Below are 22,886 nucleotides of genomic sequence, written 5' to 3'. Positions count from 1 at the left end.
AGAGACTTGTTTACAAATGAGATGTCTCTAGCAACAGAATAGTCTTTTATTTTTTAGGAAAGAGGAATAGCTGTTGGCCATCACATTCTGTTTGAGAATTGTTTCATAGGGGTATAAAAACCTGAAAATAAGATTCTCTTTTAGAAAATGCAACTAAAAAGGATCAATTTTGGGGATTGTTAAGATATTTACAGAAAATACAGCTGTATGATCCTACACTAGGCAGATAGGAGCTGGAGCCTTAGACTCCTCCTTGTAAAATAGGCACAATAATGTTTAAATCATAGAGGTTTTTGGCAGAATAATTATAATATATGTGAATACCACTTTAAGTGGAGTTTAAGATCATTCAAGGATTTCGTCACTGGAGATGTTTCTGGCCCTAACTTTTGAAAATAAGCTAAATTATATCTTATGTAAAGATATATAAAAATTATGTATCTTTTCTTCTATTGGAAAAAAAGAAGCCATGTTAATTTTGATCCATTTCTTGACAAAAACAACGAGTCAATATATACAATACCATTCAAATAAAGGGCTTGTGTGTTTAAAAAGTCTTGCAAATGGACAGACTTCCGTAAGATTAACATTTTAACTGACAACAAGGAGTCTGGTAAGTCACAGTTCAGGGCTGATTTGTTAGTTGAATACTATTGTAACCAATAATAAATGTTCCTACAAAAAAACAGTCATGAATACACAAGATCTAAATATGCATGAGGTTATTTTGTTTCAAGAGTCATAACTCAAGCTGGCATCTAAATTCTTCATGGAGATTATCTTTCATTTGTAAAAGCTTGTAGGACAGAGCTGAAATTATCCAGTTCTATTCAGAACCAATGAATATTTTATATTAGTTCATCTCCACATTGTAAAAGATTTACATCTTGAGGACATTAAAATTAACTTAGGAGATTAATGCACAATAACAAAAAAAGTAGATTCACTTTCAAGTTAAAATCATGGGGAAGGCCTTGTTCTGGGATTGGCAGCCTGCCACCAAACGCACACCCCTGTCCAAGACTGCTCTGCCATGATATTCCCTCTGGTCATATGTCAACATAATTTTATTGTATTTATTTAAATAATTAGTCTGACAATTGTTTCTTTGATGAAATAGCTATTTCTAAAAGGTGCCCAGGGGCAGAAATGATGAGTCTCAAGACAAGATGATCTCATCTTCCATAATTACAAAGGACCTAGAGAGAGACAATCTCTAGACATTCAGAGTTCAAATTTGGGTTGTGTATTCCAAAGTGTGCTTTCTTTCTTTGAAGCATCACCATCAATAATATGGTTAAAAGCCCAATGACAATAAAGTCTTAAACAAAAAATTGTTTGGTTATTCGTGCTAATTTGGATCTGTGGTTTGCTCAAAGGAAGAATTTGTTGTAGAATTTCAAATGACAAAACCGGGTTGAAAATATTTTGGAAGAATTAAAACCACTCAAACATCTTCAGTGAAGTGGAAGTAGCATGTGAGGGTAACATAACATTTATTTCAGTAGCAATTTCAAGAGGCCTACTTACAGCCAAGAGAATTTTCATCATGCGCATATATACTCAAAAGACCCAAAGTCAAATTTAGGTGTGACTTTGAGCAAATTGTTTTGACTTTGTGAACTTGGTTTTCTCTTCTAAGTAGTGATAATAATATTTACTGAGCTAGATTGCCGATTGAATGTGATGATTAATGTACAGGGCACAGAGTAGTTCTTCACTAATAATGCATGGACAGTCCAAAGCAGTTCACTATCAGTGAAATATACTTACTGATTTCAGGAGTACACTCTTTTTTGTAGATCTGAATTTTAGTGTGTGTATGTTTACCTCTGACTGTGAATGTGTGTGAGAGACAGCAAAAAAGAAGAGACTGGGAAAGAGCATGTGAGAGCAAGAAATTCTCTCTGGTAGAGAAAATGGTGAGCTATCTTGTCAACACTTTGGTTAAGTAGGATAGAAATGTGAGCTGGCTTTCTCCTCCTGACCTATCCTTGGCTCCTTTAGGTCCAACTTCTGATGGAGGTGGTGCAAATCAGTGGTAGAAAGCCATTCTGCTCTTCAGCCTTCTGATCTGACCCAGGGATGAGGGTTGGAAGTCTTCTTTCTACTCCCAGAGATGATTTTTGAAGTTGTTGGTCCTTGTGACTGACATAGATGCTACTATCAGTTTCAATCCTAGCATATGTGAAACTACTAAATTATAGTGCAAGAGGACCTGGTGGGATCACCTTCAATTTTCAGTAATAATATAATTCTGAAAGACACACCATACCCCATATATCCACTGGTTCTCAACTGAGTAGGAGGAAGACCAGCTCCCTAGGTTCCCAAGAAATTCAGGGAGGCCCCACAGTGATGGCTCCCTTGTTTGCCAGCACCTCTCCTGTGCTGACTCTGATCTGCCTTACAGCCTCTGCTCTGGCCTCTGCTTGTCCCCATGGGCTGTAGGCAGTGCCATCCAGAGAGAAAGGACCATCAATGTTGGTGCCAAGAACAAGTTGCTAGACCCCTTCACAGCTTCTGAGCCTTGGAGGGGGATGAAAATGTGGGATTCAGGACAAAGCTATGCTGTATTCTCTGCTGGAGAGGTTGGAGGCAGGTAGGACAGTTTGGGTATATTTTGTCTCTTGCTCCCAGAAGAATTTCTTTATAGCCAGAGACTTTAATATTTCTGAATATCTCCTTCAAACCTCTCTTTCACCAAAGAGCTAAAAACCAACTCAAATTTCTTATCTTTAAGAAGTAGACACAATACCTACCTCACTGAATTTCTGTTAAGATAAAATGTGATACTCTGTGGAGAATTTCTGGAACAGTGCATGGTTCACAGAGAATGTTCCAGAAATGGGAGACACATTCTCATTGTTGTTTTTAGGATTATCATCGCCACCAAGAAACACATTTGTGGATTTCTTTGATTTTGTTTTTGTTTGGTTTGGTTTTTTTAGTTAGAAATTAAAACATGACATAGTCAGGAGTCCTGGGGAAAAAAATTGTGATCTGTTACTGTCTAAAAATGTCTCCACTGTCTCTGGAGAGCCTCTTCACTGTGATGATCTCATCTTTCAAGATTTCTGTCCTTTTAAGTCTTTTCAGGATTACATTTGTGAAAGGGAGTTAGGATGACTTGAAAAGAATGTGTTTGGAACAGGTGAGAATCTTCACAGTGAATTATTTAGGTTTCTTGAGAATGTGAGAAGAGAGAATAGTTGCAGAGGAGTGGTTAGGTTAATGATATTCTGTCTTTTGCATATTGAATGAGCGTAGTTCACTTCCCAGAAATTGGCTTTTTATGTCAGATGTCAGAAACATGTTCAATTTCGCTCAGTGTTTGATCTCTATCAGAAACCTCCCGTCAACATAAAATTTAGGACCATTGTTATCTTGAAATCTCAGCTAAGAAACTAAGTTTGTGTGCTACCACACAGAATAGAATTTTCTTTTTTTTTTTCTTTTATGTTTTTCTAGAAATGTCTTTATTCTGTCAACATTCAAGCAAGGACTTATACATTTGGTTGCATAGCATTTTCTCCACCTGGTGATAAGTATTTTCTGATTTGTTTCTAAATCATTCTAAGCACAATGATTGCCAAACAGTGATCCCCCTACACTGTCAGTGTGTGTCAGGATCCTCTGGAAGGCTTGTTAAAACATAGATTGCTGGACCTCAACCCGAGAATGTCTGATTTGGTAGGTCTGGGGTGGGATCTGAGAATGTGCATTTCCAGCACCTTCTCAAGCAGTGCTGCTGCTGTTGTTCCAGGGATAAACTTTGAGAACCACTGTCCTGGAGGACATCTCTCTTGCTGTGGATTTCTGGAAACAGAGGATAAAGTGTCTGAGTTTTCTTTCCTGACATGCGACAAATTCCATACTATATTTTGGATGCATTTGCACTTCCAATTTCTCACTAAAATGCTTTGTTTGGTAAAACATGAACTTTGAATTTTTGTGCAGAATAAGGGATAAATAAGGAGCTGGTAAACTTTTTCTGTAAAGGATGAGATATTAATTATTTAAGGCTTTGTGGTTCACATACAGTCTCTGTTGCAAATATTTAACTCAGCCTTTGTGGTGTGAGAACAGTCATTGACAATATGTAAACAAACAGGTGTGTCAGTGTTCCAATAAAATGTTATTTACAGACACTGACATTTGAATTTCACGTATATCTTAATGTGACATGAAACACAGCTCTTCTTTTGATTTTGTCCCCCTGTGTAAAAATAGAAAAAGATTCTTAATTCTCAGGACATAAAAAAAGCAAGGAACAGAGCCGGGGTCAGCCCACAAGTCTCACCTTGTTAATACCAAGGATAAATCCTTGCATCTAATGCATCAAATGATAAACAAAATGCTTTTATCTTACCAGTATACAGATGACCAGACAATAAAGCCTTGCTCTGTTGTCCCCTACAGCAGAAGTGTCTAAGGACCAAGTGGGTTGCATCAGAATCACCTGAGAAGATTATTATATTGATAATTCCCATCTTGGCTATCCTACCCCCTACTCAGGTTCTGATATATTCAAGCAGAAAGGACCTGGGATATCTGTTTTGCAAACAAACAAACAAAAACCTAAAGGTATCTGTGATTTTAATGCTTAGTGGGTTTGGGAATTATTAGCTTTGCAGTACTCAGCACAGTGCTTGGCAGACAGGGTCCCTGATGAATATTAGACGTGAAGAAAACACATCCTGACAGAGAAATTCTCAATATCAATAAATTCATAGCAGCATTCCATTTTTATATGAAAAGATTAAGTCCATAGTTCAATTCACAAGGACCCTTTTATTACCTCCATCCCTTTACCTTAATATTTTTTAAAGTCTTGTATAATATTTTTACTTCTCCCTGTCACTACATTACCTATGTAGATCTCTCTCAGTGTGAACATAAAGCTCCCAAGAGATTTGTGTACCCAGGCACTTTGTTGAAGGTGATGAAACAGTTTATTATATTTTCAGTGAGTTTTTTTGCTGGGACTCTGCATTACAGTATCTAGGAAGAGAAGACAGGAACCAAAAATAAAGTGGAATTGGTTAATGTGTACCTAGCCTGGGATCCGGGAATTCAGCAGCAGGAGCTGATTGAGCAAGTAACTGTTCACATCTGAGTGGAATTAAACTTAATCTTTTCACTGACTTTTAATCTCCAATTAAAAGTGAGCTACGGAAAATAAATTTAGGGGAAAAAAAATGCCGACCTAAGTTGTGTGTTTGACAATGATTATGAAATTCGTTGCAAATACTGACAGAAACAAGCTAACTTGACCCCACGCTATGAGTCATGATGTTTGTACAAAGAAGGATGGCTCTGCTGAGTGGTTTTCTTGAAACTGCAGGAGATAGGCTGGAGGAATATGAGGCATAAAGATGCATGTCCTTGAGACAATGCATTAATTAATGATGGCAAAGTAATCTCACATTAAAGTGCTGTGCTATTGTTAAAAGCATTATTATAATTTAATTACATGTTCTGTGGGGGAGGAAAAGAGCTCATTATGAATGTACAATTAATTGTCATTTTATAAATCCTCCAGCAGTGTCGTCAAACCTGAGTTGAAGATAACAGTGGCATTTTTTTCCTCCCCCACAGAAGCTTCAACATCCACTAGGGGAATGACTTGACAGTGACACTTCTCATCTGATTTGGCAAATTTTCATCATGGAAATAGCAGTGACCAGGCTGTTAGGAGTCACTTAATAGCCATAAACATTGGTCTTTCTTTATACCAAAATTTTCTCATACAGAAGGCAGAGTTAACCCATGGGATTTTCCTCTCTATAGGGATTAGTTGAGAATGATACACAGATCTAAGAACTTGTTATTATAATTACCATGGTAACTCTGCCTCAGCTGGGTCTGTTTTGGAGTTTGAGTCCTGGGTGCTGTAGTTATGATGGGGCATCCTTTCTAGTGAGGCCATGAATGGGTAGAGACCGAAAGTCAATGTCCTCACATAAATTTCAAGGCTGGCCAAGCCGGGCAAGCCACAGTTAAGTCATTTATGTCCATAGGAATGATGCAGCCCCAAACCTGGGGGACAAGATCCTTCATTGGCATCTCAGACAGCTTAAAGGCAAGGAGTCGGGAAAAAAAAAAAACTCTGAACAAAAAGTCGAAAGAGTGCTGCTCATTTTCCTGCATTGATATTAAGAAGGACATCTATTGCATTGTACCCATTTCTTTAACTTTGCTGACCATGCGTGACAGTTCATTATGCTGCCATCCCTTTCTTGCTCGTGATGTACATCATTAATTATTTCCTCAGACATATGAAGCCTCACAGAAATTTTGTTGAGGTTGCTAGTGATGGTTTGCTTTTTCTTTTTTCATAGTTGTTTGGTCAGTTAACCCTCAAGGTTTGGCAATAAAGGGAGTGAAGTGCTATCAGACCAAAATTCATTTATCCCCTTTTTCTGTTTCATGGTTTATCACATCTCTCCATTTATAATTCAAAGTACATTCCTATCTTTTGATATAATTGCATTTTGCTGAATTAATCAAAGATACTCTCCAATGCTATGAGGATCCTATGCTTTCAAAACTTCATTTGCATTCATGGAAGTGATTTGGTTTTTATTCAATTAAAGAAAATACTTGGCTTTCCTTTGACTTTAAAACCAGTCATATCAGGGTCTAGATCTTCACCTAGCTTATTATTTGCTGCAGAGTATTAAGCAAATTACATATTTTCTCTGAGTTTTAGATTTTTTTCTACTTGTAAAATGGAAATAAGAATATTTCATAAATCTGAAATAAAAATAAGATGGCCTAATAATTTAAAGCACCATAGTACCTTCTAAAGAATTATTCTTTAGAAAAAAAATTCTTCTTTAGGAAAAAAAAGCATAAATGAGATGTTAATGTCCACTTTTCAGAGAGAATGTCAAAAAGAAATGCAGAACTTTTTGTTCTCTGTAATTAAGCATGATGTTGGGTGGATAGAAAGACCTCTTATGTATCAGTGTGAGGCTTGCTACAGCCAGAAGGTGAACAGTAGTTGTCTTTCATTACTCCTGAAATATGGCTTGTACATCCCAAACTTCAGCCCTTTCTGCCTGTCAAATGCCTACCTGAACTTCTGTTCTTAGGTCAGTTCCCATTCTTCCAACAAACCTTCCTTCATTACCTCTGGCCCCAGTCCCCTCTCCCATCTTAAACTTCCTGTCTATGCTTTGTGATACACTACCATGTTACTTACCAGTAGTTCCCAAACATTGGTCAGATCAAAGGAATTGCCTGAAGCTTATTAAAGTACAGATGAAAATCTTGTTAGAAAATAAGAGAATACAGTTGGCCAAGGCTCATTCATGTTTCACCAACCTTCTCCACCAACTGTAGAAGTTTTCATTTGCAACCAGGTAAGCATTTCCTGTGGTGTCTATGCATCTACAGATTTGGTAATATCACTTGAGTGGGCTGTTAGAACCTGTGAGAGGGTTCCCAAACTTTACCCTGCCAGGCATGACGTAGATCTGTGGTGTTCAAGACTGCCTACATATTAATCTCATTTAGGAAGCTCCTAGCACATACCTATGTGTGGGCCTCATTCAGACAATTAAATCAGAATCTGTACAGTTTGTTCCAGTGAACCCTAAGTGATTCCAGTGTGTGGCCAGGGTTGAGTGACTATTTAGTATTCATCTATTGATTTTTTCATTAGGAGAGTGAATCATAGGAAACCATGTTTAGTTGGCCGGGGTAGAGAGAGTAATCAATTCTCTGTGTAGAATTTCCAAGGAAGCCAAAACAAAATAAAGAAAGGAAAAAGATGAAGCAGTTTGAATTAGGAAAACTGAGATACGATCCCGGGCTTTTGGCTGATGACTTAATTTGCTTCGCACACACCCTGTTCTCCTCACTTCCATTCCCCTGACTGTATCATTGCCTACCCCACTTCCGTTGCCCCATATCGCCATTCAGAGAAGGAGCTCCTGGAATAATCAAGGACAAAAGCAGGTCCTCAAATGCATCTTTCTGCCTTTGCTTGTTGTTGTGTGATGCAGAGCCAGGGTGATTTATTCCTTCAACCAAGAGTGACTCAGAGAAGCCATAGTAAAATCTCCAAAGGGAGAGAGGTTGAGGGAGCAGTCCTCTGGGTATGGGCTTGGCTTATGGGGATGGGGAGGGCAGAGGAAGTCATTGAAGATCCCAAGCTGTCAGTCAAGCTTGCCACAGTAGGAAATGACTAAAGATTTTGAATCTGACACTCACACATGGACAAAGCACCTTCAGTGTATACCCTGACAGAGAACAAAGGCAAAGGTGCTTACTTTGCCATGAGGCAAGAAATAAGTGACATATAGGTTAAAACAACAACTAAAATAACTGTCCCTATTAGCACACAATAAGATTGTATATACAGGATATCTCATGATACCTTTAAAAATATACTTCACAGGATTCAAAGTCAACAGACCAAAATCTATTGTATTTATATTTACTAGCAATGAGCAACTAGAAATAAATAAGAAAAATAATACTACTTTTAACAGATTGAGAAATATTTTTTGAATCTAAGCTAAAATTTATACTTAATTGTAAATCTAAGAGATCATACTCAGATTCTTTATGCTGAAAACTATAAGAGGCTAATGAAAGAAATCAAAGGCCTAAATAGCCAGAGAATACATCATATTCATGTATTAGAAGACTCAATCTTTTAAAGATGTCAATTTTGCCCAAATGATCTATAAATTAATGCAATTCCAATCAAAATCCCTGAAAGATTTATTATAAATATATACAAGTTGATTCTAAATCTTATGCAGAAAAAACAAACAAATAGAATAGGTAAACCGGTTTTGAAAAAGAAGAAAAAAAGAAGCAATTATGTTGCATGATTTTAAGGCTTACTATAAAAGTACAGCAATCAAGATATTGTGGTATTTGCAAAGAAATGAACATAGACTGATGGCAGGGAACAAATAATTGAAGAAAAGTCCTGCACAAATATGGTCAATTTGCTTTGGCAAAGATGCAAAGACAAGTCAGTGAGGCTAAGGAGTGTTTTAACAAATGGTGTTGGAATAATTAGACATCCAAATATGAAAATATATATCTTGATACACATCATACTTCACATAAGTGTCAACTCATAATTGACCATATATCTAAATATAAAGCATAAAGGAAAACAAAAGAAACCCTTTCTGATCTGGGTTTAAGTAAAGAATTTGGGGACATAATACCAAAACATAATAAAAAAGGTAAAAATCATATTTCATTAAATTACACATATTTGCTTTGCAAAGTACACTATTAAGAGAATGAAAAAAATATTTAAAACAAGTGTAAATCACACATCTGTTAAGACTTGTATCTACACTATATAAAAAACTCAATTCAATAAAAGAAAACAAAAAATGCAATTAAAAATGAATCAAGTATTTGAACAGATATTTAATCAAGACAACATATGGATGATAAATACACAATTGAAATGATGGTCAATATCATTAATCACTAGAGTAATTCAAATTATAGCTACAATTAGATATCCTTACCTCCTATTAAAGTCTTTAAACACACACACACACACACACTCACACACACACACACACATACACACACACACCAGCAGGTAAAGGCAGGAAAGAAATCTCATACATGACTGATGAGAGTTCAAAATAGTAGACCCACATTGGAAAACAATTTGACAGACTCTTATAAAGTCTTACATACATTTACTATATGTATCTATTGGTATATAACAAATTACCCTAAACTTATTGGCTTAAAATAACACATACTGCATAGCTTCTGGGTTGATCTAGGGACAACTCAGCTGGGTCTTCAGCGTAATATCTCACATAGCTGAAGTCAAGGTGTCAGCTAGGCTGTGTTCTCCTTTGGAGGTTTATAGGGAGTAATTTGCTTCCAAAGTTTCTATTGGCAGAATTCCTTTTCTTGTAGGTGTGGGACTAGTTTTTGGCTTGTCATCAGCTGAAGGCTGCTGGGGCAATTCCTTGCCACATGGGATTTCCATAGATGGCTGCTTACTTCACGAAGTCAGCAAGGAGAGTCTCATAGTCTAATACAATCAGAGGATGAGATCTTTTTCCTATTTTGTTAGTTAGAAGCAAGTCAGAGGTCCTGTCCATGATCAAAGGAACGAACACCTACCGGCAGAGATTACTGAGACCCACTTCAGTCTGTCCACCACACCAAAAAACCTAGCTAGCACAGTCCTGGGTATTTATCCTAGAACAGAGGTAAGAAAACTTTAAAACATTTAATAAATATTTTAGGCTTTAGATTTGAGGACCATAAGGCTCTATTACAGCTACTCAACTGTAGACCGAACACAGCCATGGACAATATGCAAAAAACTGAGCATGGCAGTGTTCCAATAAAATTTTATTTAAAAAATCAAGCAGTAGGCTGGATTTGGCCTGTAGGCCTTAGTTTTCTAATCCCTGTCCTAGAGAAATGAAAATGAGTGTTCACAGAAACAATCTGTATACGAAAGTATATAGCAACTTTATTAATTGCCAAAATTGGAAACAACCCAAATATCCTTCAATAGGTGAATGGATAAGCACAGTATGGCGCATCCTAAGCAAGGAATACTACTTGGCAGCAAAAAGGAATGAACTCTTGATATAGGGGATGACTTAAGTGACTCCCAAAGACATTTTCAATGGCATTCCACTGAATGAAAGAAGCCAGTCTCAAGATGTCTCATGTTATATAATGCTATTTATAATATATATATTATATACCTATAATATAATACGATTTTTGATTCTCACAAAGGCTCAGCTGTACAGAAAGAGACCATCTCAGTGTTGCCAGAATTAGGAGTGAAGGGGAGTGGTGTGTCATGGGGTGATGGAGCTGCTCTGTATTGTGATTACGATGGTGCTAGCAGAATCTACGCACTTGTCAAGATTTGTGGAAATGCATACCACAAAGAGGTAAATTGTACTGTTTTTTTTCTTTTTAATTTAAAGACAAAATTAAAAATTTTCAGAATGTTTTACACTGTTTGAAATAAATTTTTCAAATTTATATGCTGGGTCCTGGGTCAGAGGTTTGCATAAAGAACTATGGAGCCAAGAAGAATATCTTAATTTCTCTTTTAAAAGGAGGTGGCTAAAAATGCAATATATTTAAGGTTAAGGTGTCACATTTAAGTTCATATTATGAATGAAACTGCCACCTTTCCATTCATCTTGCAAATGTCATCCATGTAACTTATTCAAATAGTTAGGCTCCACAGCACCTGGCTTAGCATATTTCCTCTGCTTCAAATATCATTTTAAAATGACTGATGCTCTCAGGGAGGGCAATCTTTGGAGAAACCTAGCCCTCTGAGACCACCACGGCCCATATCAATTACTTCTTTGTGATAGGCAAGTCTCTTCATGTATTAGGACTTTGGGTATCTGTCTCTGTAAGGAAAGCGTTCAACTAGAAAATGTTTCAAGTTATCATTTTAATTTTAGAAGTCTGATATTCCAGTATTATAGGGACATTCGTGTAGGACAATCTAAATATATGTAAGTTCTGGTTCCAACATCTCCTCGTGGTTTCAGCTCAAAGAGATCCCCAGAATGTATATACTACTGCAATGAGCTCCAAGTGTAAATAATGATTTTTCATTGTAAATATTTTAAATATTTTTGTGCATTGAACTAGATAGAATTGTGAAACACATCCTTAACTACACTTTCTTGCACTTTTTTTTATTATGTTATGTTAATCACCATGCATTACATCATTAGTTTTTGATGTAGTGTTCCATGATTCATTGTTTGCGTATAACACCCAGTGCTCCATTCAGTACGTGCCCTCTTTAATACCCATCACCAGGCTAACCCATCCCCCCACCCCCCTCCCCTCTAGAACCCTCAGTTTGTTTCTCAGAATCCATAGTCTCTCATGGTTCGTCTCCCAGCTCTGATTCTGCCCCCCCTTCATTTTTCCCTTCCTACTACCTTCTTCTTCTTCTTCTTTTTTTTTTTTAATCTATAATGTATTATTAGTTTCCAAGGTACTGGTCTGTGATTCAACAGTCTTACACAATTCACAGTGCTCACCATAGGACATACCTTCCCTAATGTCTATCACCCAGCCACCTCATCCCTCCCACCCCCCCCACCACTCCAGCAACACTCAGTTTGTTTCCTGAGATTAAGAATTCCTCATATCAGTGAGATCATATGATACATGTCTTTCTCTGATTCATCAAACACTCAAAATATCATGCACTTTCTGCCCTTAGAAAACCTTAAGGGTACTTTCTTCATTTACTGATGAAGCCAAACATTGGTCCACGGTTGTTGATTAAGACTGTAATTTAACATTAACTGTTCAACAAATGTTTGTTGAGCTGCCGCCATGTGCCAGGCACTCTGCTAGATGTCAAAACTACAATACAAACAAAGCAGATGTGTCTGTACTGACATGGAGACCATAGCCAAATGGTGGGCCAGATCTTTACAAAATAATCACAAAACAAGTATAAATTTGAAACTGTTGCAAGTTCTTAGAAGGGAAAACAGAAGATATTTCATGTGATGTATTATATTTCCCAAAGTATGTAATTTGTCATGGAAAGCAATACAAGATAGTTTTACTGTTCTTTCGCTATCAAAGAAGTTTGGCTGCATGGAGATTTAGCGGCTTGCCAAAGTATCACAAATGTGAAGCAAGCCTATTTCTAACTTAAGTCAGTCCCTTTCCATTCTACCATATCACCATAACCAATTACAGGGAAAGAGGAATTTAATTTTTACCCATACAATTATGTGGACATTTTAGAATGATTATGATATATCAATGAGTCAACATCAAATATGACAAAGTGTCAGGAGTATTAAACAACAATTGGCAGGAAAAAAAGGTGATTCAGGCAGTCAATCCTAGATTTCCACTTTGGTTGGAATATGTATTCTCAGAGAACTTAGAGAGAATTGAAAGAAAACCACCTCCTTTACCAAAATGTAATAGAATAATTAGAATTACAAAAATTACTTTCATTCCTGCTTTCAGAAAAGAAAAAAAATTAAAACACTCTTCAAATCAATTCAATGTACTCTTATAATTAGAGAGCATTTGGCAAGCTCCAATATTTCAAGCCAGATGGTATTCCTCAAGGATGTGAGAGATTTCTAACTGTAACCTGAATAAATACTGGTAATTTTCACCATCATTATATATGTCTTTTTCTCCCTAACCAAGGAGTTAAATACAATAATGACTTATGTATAATTGATGTCAGTCTTAATTCCCTAATCTTAAGAGGCTTATTCACTGCAAAATTGCATTTGTCTACAGATGATTATCTTCCCTCCTAAACTAGCCTCAAGAATAAGCTACTATAATTGAACTAAGTATGCGTAAATTCAGGTTATTTTTTATACTTTAGAAGTCATCAATTTGCATGTGTTACAAAGCATCCTATATTATTATAGTAACAAGATATTACAAAGAGCATTCAGGTGGATTCTCTTCCAAATTGCTGTCTGCACTTGACCAAGATATTTAATATCTCACAGTTCACCTCGAGAGCTATGAAAACAAGCTATAGGGAGATTAACCAATAGGTTATACATACATGCATAGTCCTCAGTATGATGCTGTAAGACATTAGTCAATAGGCAGCAAAGCTCCCTGCAGACATGGCTACTATTTTCCTATCATGGACTAAGGATGTAGGGGAAGGTGGCTCTTCTTACTGAGCCTCTGCTGTGTGCCATTTAGTGAGTGGGTTAGTAGGGATACAAAAAGTTAAAATACTAACAAAACATCCACAGTCAAACTATTTGTGGCCTCTCACATGGTTTCATCAGTAGGGGAGACAAGACAAAATGCAGTGTGATGCAGTATGGTGTGTGGCATTACTGGGGTCTGCACGCACAGTGGAGGTCTGACTAATTCAGATCTGTGGGGGAATAGAGCCAAAGAAGCCTCCAGAAGAAAGCCACATTTGAGATCAATTCTGAAGAACAGGCTTTAATCCAAGGACATAATCCATTTGGTAGAGCAGAGGGCATGAAGTGAGTAGAAACAGAAGATAAAAGGCCACTAGAGGCAAATCATAAAGACACTTGCATGCATGGTTAGGAATCTGCATTTGATAAGCAACAGTGAATCATGGAGGGAATTCACCAGAGAAATGACAGTCAAATGTCTCTGGTATCGTAATGCTCTCTATGAGAGCAGCTTCCACAGTCTTCCAGGCTACAGGTGAGATAGGCGAGGGCCTACATTTAAATAGTGTCAGAGAGGATGAAAAACATGCAACATGAATGAAAACCTATTAAGGAGGTAGGATGATGTGACCTTGGAGGAATCTCAAGGCTGTTTTCCAGATTGCAGGCTTGGAAGATGGTGGAAAGGAGTGCACAGAGGCATGCACATGAGAAAAGAGGTTTGTAGGGGAAATGCTGATTCCAATTGTGCATGTATTGTGTTTGTGGTTCCTTTGGGGTATCTAAGCAGTTTTTCAGAAGCCAGATCTGATTCTCAGGAAAGATTGCTGAGGTGAGAGGTATATTTGAACTCTCAAGCTGGGTGCCTAGACAGGCAGTAGTAGTAGCATCTGGGAACTTGTTAGAAATGCATACTTTTGGCCCCAGCCAAGCCCAGTGGAATCTGAGATTCTGTGCTTTAATAAGGCCTCCAGGTCACTCTGATATACATTAAAGTGTGAGAATTGGGGGAGCTTGGGGGCCATGGATATTTTGAGTGTTTGATGAAACTTATACACTTTGTTGTGGATGGGGTCAGGTTACTTCAGGAAATAAACATTTTATATTCAATACCCAAGAGTTCATGGAAAGCTGAAACTCATCCAATGACACTCTAAAAAACACACCGAGCAGACCTAGTTCTGTGAGAGCATCATAATACCCTTGCATTCACCTGCTTGGGCTCCCAAAACAAAATACCACAGACTGGGTGGCTTAAACAACAGAAATGCATTTTCTCACAGTTCTGGAGCTGGGAGTCCAAGGTGCCATCAGGGCTGGTTTCAAGGTTTTCCTCAAAGCTTGTAGAAAGCCACTTTCTCCCTGTGTGCTCACATGGCATTTTCTCTGTGTGGAAAGAGGTGGAGAGATAAGGAGAGGGAGAGGGAGAGAAAGAGGGAGAGGGAGAGAGTGTCTTTTCCTCGTCTTATAGAAATACTGGGTCTTATTAGATTAGAGCTCCACACTTAGGATCTCATTTAACATTAGTTACCTCTTTAAAGGCCCTATCTCCAAATACATTCACTTTTGGGGTTAGTGCTTCAACATAGGGACAGAATCCAGTCCATAGTGAGCCTGGATAACAAATTTGGGTTTGAGGACTCAGTCTGAGCTCCTAAAACACATAAGAATTTCAGTGGACATCTGGAAAAAGAGATTTCTCTCTTTCCTTCTGACTTTAACCTGAATTTGTCATCAAGAAATATTGGCAACCGGGACGCCTGGGTAACTCAGTCAGTTAAGTCTATGTCTTCAGCTCAGGTCATGATCTCAGGGCCCTGGGATGGAGCCCCATATCTGGCTCCCTGCTCAGCGGGGAGTCCACTTCTCCCTCTTCCTTTGCCTGCCACTCCTCCTGCTTGTTCTCTCCTTCTCTTGCTCTCTGTCAAATAAATAAAATCTTAAAAAAAAAAAAAAACAGAAAATACTGGTAATCATTTTGACACCAAATGAGATGAGGTGGTCTCAGAATTGGTGAGTATATTTTAAGGAAGTCGAGTCAGAGAATGGAAAAAAAAAATGGTGTTGGAAAAGTACTTGGGTCTTAGGTGAAACTTTACCTGAAGGCTCCCTCTGATATTTTAATCCCAATGAGTAAGTAATACCCATTTTGGCTTGAGGAAGCCCCAGTTAGGTTTTCTGTCACTTATAAATAAAGAATTCAGTGGCAACCAAGATTGTACTAGAAAGTCATCAGGAACCCTTCTCTGCCCCTCCTTGGACATATAATCTCTCCCTTCCTTTCTTTCTGTATATCCACTTCATGCTTTTCTCTCTGCTTCTTGTCTTATTGTCTCTTTCACGCACATGTTGTAGTTGGAAAGCTCCAGGATCTTACTGCTCCAAATCAATAGCCAACTGACCCAAACCTCAATTTCCTTATTCCAAGTGTTCTTAATATAAAATATCATTAAGTAAAATTAATTTAAAAGTCCACCCTAGTCTTGGGAGCTGTGGAATCACAAAAAATCATCCTTCTGGAGAATCAACTGTATTGCTAGAGAAGCTTCAGCTGAGATGGAAAAGAAAACCTTATACAATGTGAAAGGCATTTGTGCTGATGACCAGCTCATCATTGGCCAAGTGGGAGAAGTCGCACTGACGGTCTCGTCAGCTCTGATCTTGCACATTGGTCCAGTTGCTTACAGGTGATTGAAGTCATTCTGCCAGTCACCTCTATGTCTTTAGTACTGGAAGTCTAGTGTGCCGATATGTAAGAAACCTATCAAAATTATAGTTCCTAAATGTTGAGTCTCCATATATGTCCAAAATATAACACTGAAGCCATATTCTGTTTTTTTTTATTTAATTTAATTTTATTATGTTATGTTATCCCCATACAGTACATCATTAGTTTTTGATGCAGTGTTCCATGATTCATTGTTTGCAAATAACACCCAGTGCTCCATGCAATATGTGCCCTCCTTAATAACCAACACCAGCCTAACCCATCCCCCTGCTTCCCCTCTAAAACCGTCAGTTTCTCAGAGTCCATAGTCTCTCATGGTTCATCTCCCCCTCTGATTCCCCCCCCTTCATTTTTCCCTTCCTTCTCCTAATGTCCTCATGCTATTCCTTATGTTCCAGAAATAAGTGAAACCATATGATAATTGACTTTCTCTGCTTGACTTATTTCACTTAGCATAATCTCCTCCAGTTCCATTCATGTTGATGCAAATGTTGGGTATTCATCTTTTATGATGGCTGAGTAATATTCTATTGTATATACGGACCACATCTTCTTTATCCATTCGTCTGTTGAAGGGCATCTCGGCTCTTTCCATAATTTGGTTATTGTGGACATTGCTGCTATGAACAATGGGGTGCATATGGCCCTTCATTTCAGTACATCTGTGTTTTTGGGGTAAATACCCAGGAGTGCAATTGCTGGGTCATAGGGTAGCTCTATTTTTAATTTTTTGAGGAACCTCCACACTCTTTTCCAAAGTGGCTGCACCAACTTGCATTCCCACCAACAGAATTAGAGGGTTCCCCTTTCTCCACAACCTCTCCAACATTTGTTGTTTCTTGTTTTGTTAATTTTTGCCATTCTAACTGGTATAAGGTGGTATCTCAATGTGGTTTTGATTTGAATTTCCCTGATGGCTAATGATGATGAACATTTTTTCATGTGTCTGGTAGCCATTTGCATGTCTTCTTATAGAAGTGTCTGTTCATGTCTTCTGCTTTTTAATGAGAACTAAATAAAAAGTTTCTTCATTGGGTTTTTAAGTATAGGCTTGCTCTCCTAATTATAGGTTCCCTTAGGATCGAGAGAGAGAGAGAGAAATGACTCACAGCATTGGGAGAGAAAAAGAAATTCCACAACACATAAACAATTCGTTGAATCAGTACCCAGAAAATATTTTGTAAGAATAGTCAGTAGGTGCTGATGTGTTTACATTTAGGAATATGAGCATGCAATGAGCACCATATCACCGGCAGAGAGACAAAACAAGTGTGAAATGAGATGTCCAAATTGGGTATCTCATTAAAGGGAAATGAGGAAGTTGAGGTCCTGCAGCCCACTGTCTCTGGACATGAATTGTTTGGATACTGCAAAATTTTACAGGCAGGATTTCATGATATCCCGGGAACAAAGCAGGAAATTGAAGGTTTTCTGCTCTGTCCACACAACTTCTCCAAGAGCAGTAGATGATACATTTCCTTTACACAAATGTTCACGATGACAAACAGCCTCACCAGGATCCAGGGAGGGCAGGAATGTGTCCACAGTTAACCATGTGAAATCCTAGCATAAGCCTCAGCCATTCTTTTGGTTTTAACATAGTCTATGTCCATAAAAAGCAGAAATCCAGCCCAATACCACTACCACTTAACTGTGACATCTACATTTTTTTTATTTTTTATTTTTACATTTTTAAAAATATTTATTTATTTATATATTTTTATTTGACAGAAAGAGAGACAGCAAGAGAGGGAACACAAGCAAGGGGAGTGTGAGAGGGAGAAGCAGGCTTCCCACTGAGCAGGGAGCCTGATGCAGGCTCTAACCCAGGACTCTGGGATCATGACCTGAGCCGAAGGCAGAGGCTTAATGGTCAAGCCACCCAGTTGCCCCATGTTTACTTTTTTTTTTTGACATCTGCATTTTTAAGTCAATTAAATGACTCATTATTATAAAAATATTGTCAAAAATAATTTAAAAAACTAAAAAGAATTAATCCCCAGCCCTGATTCTTAATTCCAAAAGATAAGCTCATTTAAAATTTTTATGTAATTGTTAAGAAATTTTCCATGCATGTACTTACATATATAGGAGTGTTGTAATTCTTCTTCTTGCTTATACATTTTACTTCATACTTCTCTGAAGCATATAAATTCTCCTCATTCTTTTTAATGAGTACATTATATCTCTCATAAAGTTTATATATTAACCACTCTTTTCTTGGTTAATATTTTGGTTATTTCTAGTTTTGTTTTATTTTTTGAATTTGTGTTTGCACAAGCAATGCTTCAAAAGACATTTTTTTCAGATTTTATTTGTTTGTTTTGAGAGAGCAGAGCAAGAGAGAGAGAGAGAGCACAAGCAAGGGTGAGGGGCAGAGGGAGATGGACAAGCAGACTCCTCGCTGAGCAGGGAGCCTGATGCAGGGCTGGATCCCAGGACCCCGGGATCATGACCCAAACCAAACACAGAAGCTTAACTGATTGAGCCACACAGGCACCCCCAAAAGACATTCTAGTACACAAATTTTTGTATCACATGAAAGTGTATATTCAGAAAAAAATCTTAGAAATGGAATTGCCACTGTTGGTGGGTAATGCCAGATAGCTCTTCATCGAGTCTACACCTAAATTCGCTAACAATATACAATGTGCCTGTATTCACATTCTATCATAGTTTGGGCTGTTAGGTGGCTTTGTCAGTTATGTTATTTAGATCTGCTATATGCCTACTTATGGTTTGCTACTTTACCCATCATGGAGTTAGAAGGCAGGCTAATTATTCATTACTCATTGGACTATTTTTAAATTTAATTTATTAGTGTTTTTATTCATATATTTTGATGTCATGATATATGGGGAATAAAGATTCATGGCATTTAGATCTTTAATAGGTATAATATGCTTTTCTAGAATAAAGCAGTGGTCAACAACATTTTCTGGAAAGGGTCACACAGTAAATACTTTAGTCTCTTGGGGCCATATTGTTACCATAACTACTGTTCAACGCTGTACTTAAATTTGAAAGACAAAACTGTATTTCATTTGCAAAATTATCTTACCTTATTTTCTATTACATTTTAAACATTTTTATTTACACTTTAATTTTACCTTTTTAAACTTTGTCATATTTTTATACTTTGGAAGATTGACAGTTTATTCCTTTCATTTTTTAGTTGATTCTTTTCTAACTTTAAAGTATATACTTAAGCATATCTCTGTTGATTTAGGTTTGAGTAGTATTTATTGACTTTGAAATGAATAATGAGGAAATAAGCAAACTTAAACTAGATCCAACTTCTTTTTGCTTCTTGGTTTGACTAGTATGAAAAAAAAATACATTGTGTTCTGTCAACATAATTTGCATAGCTTATTGTGCTTTAATTATGTATTTAAATCCATTTAATTTTCAATGCTCTTCTCTAGATAAAACATAACTGTCTAGATTTTTTTTAAAGCCAATTTTTAGAAAAGAATCAAGTGTGCTGTGTTTCTTGAATTCTTACGGTTTTGAATAATTCTTGAACATATGGACACTGTTTTTATTTTTATATTTTTTTGCCTTTACATTTGAACAACATAGTTATTAAGTATTAAATTCTTCCTTTGTTTCTTTGTGGGTTTTTTTGTTTTTTTTTTTTGTTTTTTTTTAGTGAGTATCCAATTCTCCGTTCATGAATATTTTGTGGATTTTGTTCCACTGTTTCCTGCACTATGTTCTATTGTTGTTGGAAAATCTATAGCTAGCCATTCCCTTTTCTAAGTTATTTGATGTAAGTACTTTGGGCCTGGATTGAAAAAGAACATCCTCTTTTTGTTACAATTGTAGCTTCAAGTGAATATATCTTAGATTAATTGTTCTCTGAAAAATTTTTCCTAGATGTCATACATGATTTTATCTACAGATTCACATATTCTTTATTTCAAGAGGGTTTCTTCTACTATATTTTTGATAGGTGTATGTATTATTTGTTCCAGGGATAATAGATATTTGGATTAGCATCACTTGTTTTTAATATCTATCATTTTCTCTATTATTGTTGTTTTTAACACATTTTTTCTTTCAAATTTATTCTACTAAATGCTAATAGGACTTTTTTTTTCCCCATACCCCTAATGTGTCTTCAGCAGTGGCTTCTTACATTTTTTTTTGTTTGTAAGGTAGACATTCTTATCACTGGATTAATTTTTCTATTTAATTCTTTCCTGGATTGCATCAATTGCCATTTATATTCTTCTGTTGTATATGCAGCTGTTTTTTAAAGGGCTTAATTAATTAATTTTTTAAAAGATTTATTTATTTAAGTAATCTCTCACCCAACATTAGGCTAGAACGCATGACCCTGATGCTTTGCCAACTGAGCCAACCAGGCACCCTAGGTCTTAATTTATTTAATTTATTTTATATCAAATCGAAATGTTTCTTTGACATCTACTTTATGATATGATTCTTCTTTTCATTTATATCTATTTTATGTCTGACTTAAGATTCATTTTTTCTCTCTCTCTCATTTTTCCCCATAATCTGTAGCCATAAGACTTCACTCTGGTTCTCTTATGATTCTTACTCATTTTTGAATGAAGAATGTGTTTTGCAGAATAGCTATTTCCCAAAGAATCTTTTAGAGAAGAATTTGTGATATGAGCTGGTGAAGTAGACAGCAGGAATTCTCTCCATTTTCAGGTCACTTTCTGGTGAATTCTGCTATGTAGCATATTGTAGGGAGCATGTATCCATATATTCTTCATCTTTTTGAAGTAATAAAAATGTCTCAATAGCTAGTTGTGTAACTCTATATGGCATAGTGTGTTTGTGTATGCCAATTTTTTGTTTAGCCTATTTGGGTTGGTGAAATCAGTAGCTACTTATCCCTTTTCTATCAAAGATCTATTCTTCATGCAGGATCATATGCAGCCTGATTCTGAATGGAGGACAATTTGGACTGATGCCTCATTTAGGGCTGTCCACTGTGTCTCCAAGGCACACAATGTGGTGAGAAGCATGCCTGCAGCCCTGACACTCTCCAGACAGTGGTGTCTAAATTACAGAAATTTGTTGGGCCTTCAGAATACACCTCCTTATTTTAAAGATTTCAGCATATTGCTAGATATATTTAAAAGTATATATCTATTTGTCATTTTGTCAAAACTCTCCAGAATTTGGAAAATACTCCACCTATTTGACTGTATGAAGTTTCATTTAGTATCACTTAAGATCATTTCACTCCCTTCCATCTATAGAGGAGAGAGAGGTTGCAGGTCACTTGGTTTCAGAAAAGAAAGTAGTCAAGGTGTCCTCCTGGACTCTGCCATGTTAATAAAGTCAAATGCCTGCATGTGAGATATGAACTTTGCAGAACCATCAGAGCTGCCCAAGAGGCTTTTTAAATGAGAAAGAAAAAAAAAAGGAACTCTAAACTCTGATTACAAGACCCCTTTTTTCCATTTGCAAACATGACTTCTGTCCTTGAACTTGACAAACACTGGAGGGGCACATTAGTTGGGAGTCTTGGAGCATGGCACTTGACTTACATCTATGATATAATGCTTTGATAATTTTAATTGCATTTTCCTATGTTATGCATTTTTTTTCTTTCCTGGATTGAATTATTTGAGGGTAGGGATTTTAAAAATTTTAAATTTTAAAAATTCATCTTTATTTTGCAAACATGAAGGACAATATCTGGCATGGAGTAAGTGTTCAATTATTGTTTGCTGCTGAAATAGTAAGTAAACATAGAGGTTTTATTCCATTGACAAAGTTTATCTAGAGCACGTTTGTTAAAAGTGGATGCAGTCCATATAAAACTCCTTTTTTAAATTTTTTAATTTATTCTTTTAAAGATTTTATTTATTTATTTGAGAGAGAGAGAATGAGAGATAGAGAGCACGAGAGGGAAGAGGGTCAGAGGGAGAAGCAGACTCCTTGCTGAGCAGGGAGCCCGATGTGGGCCTTGATCCTGGGACTCCAGGATCATGACCTGAGCTGAAGGCAGTCGCTTAACCAACTGAGCCACCCAGGTGCCCTGTAAAACTCCTTTGTGAAACTTTGTTGGATTTACTTTCTTATAAGACTCCCACAACAGCCTCCTTTGCTGCCTTCATCTGTTCTCCCCAATGCCCTAATATTAGTATATCTAATGCTTTAGCCATTGATTCTCTTCTCAGTTTTCACTATACTTATACCCTAAATAATCCCATTTGGTCTCATGGCTTTAAATATTATCTTTATATATGGGTTACCATATCTATATATCCATCCTAGATCACTGACCTGAACTGCAGACTATATATCTACCTTTCCACTCATCTCCAATTAACCTGTGCAAATCATATCTCAAACCTAACATGTTCCAAACATACTCCTGATTCATACCAGCCCCCATGCATTCACCAACACCTTCCACTATGAGTTTTTTCCATCTCAATCTGTGGCAGCCTTCCCCTTACCCAGGCCAAAAGTTGAATTCTGTCTTTACTGCTCTCTCT

This window comes from Eumetopias jubatus, unplaced genomic scaffold (genome assembly GCF_037043125.1).
Source record: "Eumetopias jubatus isolate StellerSeaLion01/CBP00866 unplaced genomic scaffold, mEumJub1_p1.0 scaffold_3, whole genome shotgun sequence".
Taxonomy (NCBI): Eukaryota; Metazoa; Chordata; class Mammalia; order Carnivora; family Otariidae; genus Eumetopias; species Eumetopias jubatus.
Note: the sequence above shows the minus strand (reverse complement) of the source record.